Source organism: Dermacentor variabilis, chromosome 2 (assembly GCF_050947875.1).
Source record: "Dermacentor variabilis isolate Ectoservices chromosome 2, ASM5094787v1, whole genome shotgun sequence".
Taxonomy (NCBI): Eukaryota; Metazoa; Arthropoda; class Arachnida; order Ixodida; family Ixodidae; genus Dermacentor; species Dermacentor variabilis.
In genome coordinates, this window is record NC_134569.1 from 133747652 (window position 1) to 133757669 (window position 10018).

Consider the following 10018-nt stretch of genomic DNA (forward strand, 5'->3'; position numbering starts at 1 on the left):
ATGCGGCCCGCGAGTTCTACGCTGAGGACGCTTCGGAGGCTTGCCGCGCGATTCGAATTAAACAGTGCCGCAAAACTTACGATAATACGGAAGCCAAGGTAGTTTATGAAAGCCGCAACACTCTCAGTAGATATCAGTGCTGGCAACTGGTCGGTAAGTAAACGCGGTTCCCTCAGTGCCACAATAATGTCGTTCCTCAAGTCGTTTCCGAAGACGGATTCGATAAATGTGCGCGTGTTGACGGCGACGTCCTCGTATTCAGTGAAGAGCACTTGCCGCGCTGTCACGTTACCTGCTAGGGTCGCCAAGGTCGTAGCCACCGACATGACCTGCGAGACCAAGCTGTCGGCGTCACCTGAACTTTCCAACTCCCGTGCTGCCTCGAGAACTGCGTCCCGCAAAGTGTCGACTGCGCCGAGCGAATAGTCTTCAGTGCGTAGGTAGCGTGGGTAACTCAATTCTACCGTAGGCCCTGCTGTACTGCCGGGTTTGACGCCCAAAGAAACTTCAAGAATGGTGACGACACCAAATCTGCGAATGAGCAAGCCCGCCATGCGCCAAATGTCGGATGACTGCAAAGAGTTGTCTTTGTAGGGCCACCTTTTGATGGGTAGCGTGGCGAAGACTTCTTTTTGTAGATCCACCAACGGGTCGCCCACAGGCCGTGAGCATGTGCTGTACAGGGCTCTTACTAGGGCGACGTCTCTGTGGTTCTCGTCGAGGACGTAGTCGCGCAAGACGGAAGCCAGATATTCTTGCAGCAATGTGTCCACAGAACTGAAAGCTCCACCACCAGATGGTAGTACGGGAGTCGCTCGCTGCGTTTCACAAACATAGCGGTAAAAATTCTCACACGGCGAGTACTCCCTGTTCATGTGTTGTCTGAGACGGTGACCCTCCTGAACGCAGATACTCGAAGAGCAGACGCTAATTTCAGGTGACAGTTCAGTTGTCGACGTCGATGCGGTTTGTTGGTGTAATTCAACTGGTATCGTATAGCTCAAGGTAGGGAAATGCAGTGCGACCGCTCCAGCTCGGAGCTCCGTGTATTCAGTTCTCTCATCACGTCGAGTTATTGTGAAAGTGACGATGATCCACACGATGCACACGATGCTCATAAGCAAGGCGAAATTAATCTCCGTGCACAAAGGCCGCTTTTCAACCGCGGGTTGCTCCTCATCAATTATGTCAGACGGTGGGGACAAAGTCAACAGAACGTCGCTGTGGATTTCAGCGTCTATGTTACTGTCTATTCCAGTTTGTTGTGGTGGCGCTGCCGCTGGAGTAAGCTCGGTGCCTTCTTTGGTCGACTGTTGACTTTCAAGTCCAGAGGCCTGTTCCGCAGACACTTCCCCTGTTTTCTCCACTGCAGTGTCTGGTTCCGTTCGTGGGGAATCTGGTGATGATAGTTCGAACACAGGCACTTGAAGTATCTCGGTACCAAGTCTCTCCGTTCGCGCACTTGAATCGTCTGGCGACGCCATTTCAACTTGCCCAGCAGACTTCCTTCTCAAACCCGCGACTGCAGACGCACGTCTTGAAGTTGGTCCTAATTCCGATGTGTCTTCACGCTCCTTGAGGTTGCCTAACTCTGATCTGTCGAGAAAACGCCGTCCGCTAGCTACGCTCGGTTTCCTCGACGAGCGCGATGCGCGCCTACTGGTTTTATGTGACCGCTTGTCAAGATCATCCGCATCGACTAAACTGCGTAGCGCGGACTTCAACATTGCATCTGGTTCAGTGGCGACGGAGGCGCGCTTTGATGGCGCGGATTTTTGCTTAGTTACGAAGGTTAGTCGCTCGCCAGCTTCTACGGGATCCTCTTCTCGCTCTGTGTCCAGTTTATCTGGATCTACAGCAGATGCCCTAGAAGCGCGTTTAAGCGGCTCTCTCGAAACTTTTTGCGACCCATTAGCTTTCAAAGCCTTCCCTGCAGCTTGTGTGCTTTTCATCGAACTTTTTCTTGATGAGAGAACACGTCGACGGTCATCCCTTTTCTTCTTCATAGCTTCCGCGTTTTGCGCCTCGGATTCCCACGTGCAAACTTCTGCGGACGCAGCTGGCATGGTCAATGCACCACAATACGGCTGCCTGCCTGCAGTCTCAAGCACACCTTGGACGCTCGGCAATCGAAGGACAGGCGAAATGTGCCGCGCATGGTAGAGTACATCCTGGCCGCTCTTAGACGGTAAAATAAGGTACATGTCTTCATCCGACTGTTTCTGCTCAGTTGCTTGTGGTTGAAATGGACCGCCGCCAAGGGGCGCCGTAGTCATCAGCGATGGTACTGGAATAGGGTACAGCGTCGGCGATGCAGAACATTGGTGCGTTATTCGTACTTCCACGGGAACCGTAATGGGACTGTGGGAACACGATGCGCGGGCTGCCATTGCGCACGCGTAAGGCACCCCCGACTGCGTGGTATTTTTCCTGTTGTTGATCAACTGTTTCGCCAGGTCGGCGCCGTGAGTGTGGCACTCTTGTAGCGATGTCGCAACTCGAGGTACACACGGCATGCTCCAACTTCTGCTCACCTGTCCACAGCAGTTTCCATGGCAGCAGGCATGGAAGGGCCCTGTTTCCTGACAACAACAGCAACATGAATTTAGTGATGGGGTCCTGGTGAGGCTGTTTGTGTTTGGTCGTGCGGAAGCCGAACAGCAGCAACGGTGTTTTGCGTTGCGATCTACGGTCGCTGTTGGACGTGAGCAGGAAGCACGATCACGTAATGAGTAAACATGTGGCCGCTCACTCATTGAGTCGCCCGAAAAGCTGCCTCGATTGCCTTTGAGGGACCTCCAGCTTCCAGCACTCGATCTCCGACGAGCACATTGGCTTTTCCCTGCTTCTTTAACATTTGCCGATGATCTTCGCCGCATGTCACGCTCTCCGTTCAAAGAGCCTCTACGACGAGTACGCAGGTCTTTCACTGCTCCTTGAACATTCGCTGATGACCGGCGCCGCATATCACGCTGTGCACTCACAGACGCTCTGCGACGAGTACGCAAGTCTCTCGCTTCTTCTTGAACATTCACCGATGACCTGCGCCACCCCGTCTCACGCCGTCCGCTCATCGAAGCTCGCCTTATGAATGCCTTGACATCAGTGGCACTTGTGGAAGCGCGTCTACGTTGTGGTTTGGCTCGCTGGCAAGACCATAAAAACGCATCACTTCCTCGGACCGTAGGCTTCGCGACGTTCTGCGGCTTAGGTACGGTCTCGAAGGACTCGGTGACAGTTCTTCCCCATTTAGAACCAATTCCAAGATCGCTCAGGACGCTAGGAATCTGAAGCCAATCGTGGGTCCGTGGCGATGGAGACCCACTCGTACCGAGGCCCTCAGGCGATAGCTGCTGAAAAGAGATATTGATTTCGTGTGAAAATTATTATAGAAACATGTGCAAATTCGTTGCGCAAGGCTAACTTTTCTTTTGAAACGCTTCTATTTTCCAATAAATGGGCGCTGTAGACTTGTTGCATAATGCCGAGAACCCTTCCGCCCACATCAGATTCACGCCACCATCGTGAAGGATAGACATGCAGGCGAGCGCCCGACGCGCGTAGAAAGTTTGCAAGTAGCGCGCACTCTGCATGCTACAGGTCTCATTGAGTTTGATGCGGTGTACGTACTAGAACACGGCATGTCCGCCGCACGACATGGTCCTGCGAACGCAAGTTTGATTCCCCGCAACAAATCTTGGCATGCCCTCGAATTTGCCCCACAAAGGCATCATTGACGGCTACAAAGCGAAAGTACAACTTTTGTTGGTTCTTACGTAATTCCGGTTTATGGAAGCAAATCAAGAAGGGCGGCATGTTGCGATATCTTGTGTACTGGTGTAGAAATCCTGTGCGAGCATCATCTACCACTGCAGTGGCCTCTCAAACGCAGAATATTCGACCACATGATCGAGCCAGCTTGTCGCGGCCACCGTTATCCCGGTGTATCATCCTCGCGTAAAAAAAATATCGTGAGTGTTGCCGCCTACGCGACTTTAGGCTAGTGACGCAGCTCATTACTACGGTGCACTGTAGCTCATTAGTCTCAAGAACTCTGTATACATTCTTTTAAATGTACTGTACGTCTGACAGGCGAATCAAAGCTGCTGCATTGAGTGTTACAATTAGTGTGAAATATGGACTAACGGACTAACGATTGGCACCGCCACGAAGCGGTCCATTTTACAGGTGAATTCGGTGCATAATTGAAAGCCGTACGGAAATTTGAGCTCGTATGTATACTTTACGGCTGGAACTGTACAGTCTACACGTAGACAAACTGATCGCATAGGCATGCATGCAGCTACAGGTCGGCAGGTCGAATTTCAGTGACGGAACGCTGGAGAAACAGGACAAAGCCTGCATGGACGCAGCGGGGCGGGTAACCGGCTGCTGGGGCCCGTTCGTGTCTATTCCTCACAATTCTGGCTGAACACTAGCGTCACTAGCGTCGGCAGACTGCAGCCACAGGGCTGTCCTTATGACGTAAATCACTATCCTAGAGTAGCGGGTGCAAGAACGCTGTCCATTGAAAAAATTGCATTAGCTAAGAGAAGTTTTCAAGGCGAAAGCCTTAGATCTCTACGTTTCAAGGTCGCGTTCTGAAGTAGAGAAAATATAACGTGACCCAAAGAAGGCCAGAAGCGAACCAAACTATGCCCAGCCGTCTATGAGAGAGGATTAATGATTAGCAAAGTTAATTAATGATTTGTTAGTGAATGGATTAAGATGTATAGAGGTGGATTAGGATGAATTAAGGCCAATTAAGATGGATTAAGGCCAATTAAGGTGCCCTAGAGTGGATTAAAGTGTATTAAGATCGATTAAGTTGGATTAAAGTAGACTAGGGGGTACTAGGCTTGCTTAAGGTGTATTAAGGATTGAGGTGGTTTAGGGTGATTAGGGTGGATTAAGGTGATTTATTAGATGCTTTACAAGGCTTTCGCCTTCGCTTCTTAGGCTATAGCTAAGGACACGTGGGACTCTTTGAATACAGACCCAGTAATGGAAAGACAACGTGAACGTGGCAGTATTGCTTTGCGGTATTTTTTTAACCATTCTGTGTGTGTGTGTGTTCGAACACACACACACACAGAGAATGGTTAAAAAATACCGCAAAGCAATACTGCCACGTTCACATTGTGTGTGTGTTCGAACACACACACACACACACACACACACACGCGCGCGCGCACACGCACGCACGCACGCACACGCACGCACGCACGCACGCGCACGCACGCGCACGCACGCGCACGCAAGCACACACGCACGCACGCACGCACGCACACACACACACACACAAAACGACAGCTGCGACAACACACAGCACTTGAGAACCAAAACATTCGAAGCACAAACTCCTTAGCACAACTTTCAAGCTGAACAGATTGTAAGGGGATTGCACAGTTTGCAAAGATTCCAAGAGTCAGGCACGCGTACCCAGGATATCTTTTTTTTTTTTGGCCGGGGAGGGAGGGAGGGTATATACAAATGAGTCGCGGGTCTACTTTTACGAGTACAACGTTAATAATTCCCACCGCTAGCTATAAAGGCGCGTAAACCCGCAAAGCAGGAATAAAATAAGGTGTATCGCACAAGTACGCCTGTGATACACACTTTTGCTTTACTTGGCAAGCCAGGAACCACATCAAATTGACTCGCCCAGGAAAGAAACACGGGAAGGACACAGCCAAGAACAAGTAAACAAGCGAAAGCGTAAAATGAAGATTTCTAGTGGTGTTTTTAATTAGCTCTGGGGGAATTCTAGTAAGAGATATATTTGCGGAACAATCACAGTTCTCGTAGGTCCCTCCTTTACTGCTCTAAAGTGAAAGGCCAAAGCCCATAGAGTTTCATACAATAATCATTAGAGGGAGCTCTGGCCATAGTGTCTACGGCAGCTGCAATGAGAGCGGTTGAGCCAGAAAGAGAATTATGGGAACTGCATGGATCTGCCTAAACTTCGTTCTTACGGCTTCACATGGCTTCGTGGCTTCGTAAACTCGTCATTTTCAACAATCTACTGCGCAGTAAATAATTAAATAAACATGATTAAAATTGTGCGACCGCAGGACTCGAACGCAGGACAACTAGGCACAGACGCCCGATATTGAAGCCATTACGCCACGGTCGCATGCATCGACAAGTGACATATAACGCCCTTATGTATTTATCGCCGACACGCCAGTGCCTTGAGACGCTGTAGGCGCGTGTCGATCTCAGATGGTTCTCAGCCTTTCTCAAATGGTTCCTCTGGCGAAGACAACTTTTTGCTGCTGTCGCCACATCCTCAGCTGTTGCCAGTACAATTCTGCCGCAACTTAAGTGTGCGAGGAACGCGGGATATATATATATTTTTATATATATCTGCGTGTTGTAGCCTCTGAAAGCATCCGAGAGCGACAAGATGTCTAAAGTGACACCGCTTCTTTGTCGCTGAGCGCCTAAATATGGGCACTTCTTCGTCCTTGCGCATATTGAAAAACGTTCCCAAGCACGCTATAGGACACCCATGTTAAAGAAAATGCATGAATCTAAAAGCCACGAAGGCGAAGCAAGCATTCTCTATCACTAACCCGTTGGAGGCCACTCCGCGGGAACTCTGCATGGCAAAGGTTCCCGTCACCCTGCTGGCCGTGGGATTCCGGGAGCAGCTGCTCGAATGGCGCACTCCACTGGGATGCAGGCGGAGCGCCCTGCCCAGCTGCAAACGCCGGGAGTGCGTTGGACACCATCCCGCCACTCCAGCTGTATCCCGCGGTGGTGGCGCCGTCCCAGCCCACCGTTGGAGGCTTCTGTGCGGAGTACCACGTGCCTTCCGCAAGCGGTCCTCCTGCGATCGCATTCTACTCCGTTTAACACTTGTTTCATAGTGTAGCAGGCATGCAACGCCGAAGAAGATATGTACGCAAATCGTGCGGTCATAATAGTCTCACATCGCGCGTTTCGCATTGCACTTTCTTGTTATCTGCGACGCTTTCTTCTGAATACCTATTCATCGCATATTACAACTGTAAAGCTTGCGGACCCAACATTATGTCAAATCGCACACTGTTCGTACATCTCTACACGTTCAGCACTATGTGTTTTCGCCTTGAGCGCAAGCGGTGCGCTGTTGCCGCTTGTCCCAGAAACGTGTCACTCGTTCGACGGTAGATGGGTTCAGATGTGCGACACCTCCAATGCAATAATTACGATATATTTTCGGATCTAAACTATGAGGCTTGCTGTTACATCGATTTACAGGACGTATACCTATATATTTCGCTTCGTCTGTAACGCTGTATTTTCTGGCCGCGAACGCAAACACCGAGAGAAGTCCCTCTATATCCTTCGTAGAGTTGCCTACTATGCAGGCAACGGAGTGTAGGGACTCAAGCGGCACGAGGAAGGTTAGTTTCCTTATTCCTGTATTGCATTAGAAACAGCATGTCCTCGAAGAGCAAGGCTTTAAGCAGATAATCTCTGACTTAAGCCGACATCAAGACAAAATCTCATGTGTAGGTAAAAATTATTGTTCCCATTAGTGATTGTGGGAGAACATCTGCAACATATGCCCCATTCTGTTGTGATTTCCGTGGTGTCGCTATGTACTTGGCTCGGTATGTACCTGTAAGTATATGCAACAGGCAAAATTGTTTGTTGAAATTCACTTGGCCCAGATCGAATACGTAAGGTTATCTCCACCACGAGCACTGAAAAGAATCCTAATTAGATGCACCATGAACAACCTTAGAGCTACAAAAGTAGCTATAAAATATCAAGGGATGTAAAAGGTAACAAAGTGCATAGGTAAGAAACTAGAGCAAAACAATGCTTTGCACGCCCACATACAGAACAGGGACAGGTCAGGGATTAAATTACATGAAATTGGCACTTGGTAAAAAAAAAAAAAGATGTCTTGCAAGCAGTCAGTGTGATCAAAAGTAATGACCACGAGCACTGAAAATCCTATTACTTTGCTGACTGATCGCGGATTGTTAAAGAAAAGTGATGTCGAAGGGACACTAAAGAAGGAGAGTAAATCAGTTATGATTGGCGTAGGCAGTTCTTACAAATCTCCATCTGCGTTTATCTGGAAGGAAAAAGTACATTACTAGTGGAGAAAATAAACATCGAATTTCCCCTTTTCATAATTTCACGCATAAATCGCACCGCCAGTGTTGAACAGTGTGACGTTATATTCATCTAGTTCAATGTATTTTCTTGTATCTATGCCACGTCTTGCTCAAAATAGTACTCAACATTTGCTCCGTTCGATCTCTGATTCATATGCAATGCTATGTAATCCATCTGAGTTGATAAACCATAACCAATCCATAAAACGTTGCTCCCTATGCTATGAACAGATACAGCTGTACACACGTTAACTCTGTAGTCCCAGGCAGATGCTGCCAAAACATGCTGCCTGACACCACCACGGTAAACAAGGGAACCCAGCCAAGGAGGTTTATTTACTAAACTTTACCCAGCCCAACGACGATTGAACTACCCCATAACCTCCAATATCTCGGAGCCTGTGGTTATTCGGATCCCTTAGCAGCAGCAGCCGCGAGTTTGTGCTGCTCCCTGTGGGCATATGCTGCTGTATGCAATCTCCACACATGCTCCAACGAGAGCTTTATACTCGTAGTAGATCGCTCGCGGTACGACGTTACTGCTGAAATTGCGTTTATTAATGTCTACGCGATCGTTACTGCACCTTCTGCATGGTAGATTTAAATTTAACGCACCGTAAAATTGGTATTCGGTAACATTGGAACCTCCTGGAAGAGGGTAAAGGAGCTCTTCATAGTGCTGCGGCTGTTGTTGCTCCCATGTCCAAGGAGCCGCGTAGCTGTTGTTGGAGCAGTACGTCGGTGCCGGTAGAGCCGGTCCCGGCTGAGGCGGGCTGTACCTTCTGTGCGACAGGTGATTTGTGATGGCGAGATAGTTTAAGGCCAACGTATCAGTAAATTGATTTAAAATAACTTTAGGTTGATTATAAACAATGCATGCTTTTTTATCCTTATTCTTCATAGTTTTCCAATTGCTGTGAACGTTATCTTAAATCTAATTTAGATACTTATTACCCTTAACGGAATGCTGAAATACCGGAGACGAAGCAGTGAAGAAAACCACTGCGTATTTTATACTAGACAGTAGACATATAATCACGAATTTGAACGTGCGCGTGCCCTGGCTCAATAGTTGTAGCTCCGTCTCACGTTTCGAAGTTACAATTGCTTTATAGCTTCCACAAGGTGCACACTTGCGGTGAGACGGTCGCGGCAAAACACGAAACGTACGGAGCATCCATAGTCCTGCAGCGCGCATGTTTTCTGTCGCTCGTCCTGTCGCGCTACTTCGTTATTTCTCCCAAAGCAGAGCAACACTTTCGCTCCTCGAGCAGTGCGCGTTGTGATGCGCACTGCTCGGAGATGCCAAAATGAGAAGTTGAGCACGGTTAGATGGCGGTCGGTGGACCATTGCATTCTGCACAGGCGCGTCACAGCTTTCACCGGGCTTAAAAAAAAAAGAATATTGGAAGGACACTCTTTTCTTTCTCTCTAGCTGCAGACCTACCGAACTCATTCGAAGCTTTATTTCGCAAGGAATAAAAGCGTCAGGCGACACCACTTTACGTACAAATCGTAATAAAGGTTTACTAATACTTATCGCAGGGCCCGTTCAATAGAATTCGCACCCTTGGCCTCAGATACATTTCTGCAACTGCCGCGGTATACTCACGCGGAAAGCGGTATCTGCCCGCCGCCACTCTGCGGTGAGTGAACGGGACATAGTGGGTGCGGACGCCATTGCTGTCCCGCACCGCCGTAGCCTGACTGCACCGTCTCAGTGTATCGGAACTGTTTCACCGGTGTCGAAGGATCTACAAAGACGAAACCGGTAACCGTGGATGGAGCTGGCTCGCGTACTGAAGGGCACTCCTCCTTTTCTGACATCACTGCCGCTTCCGATGCGGTAATCTTGACGGTCGTGGACGCACGCCGCTCGTGACCGCTCTTGTCAACTT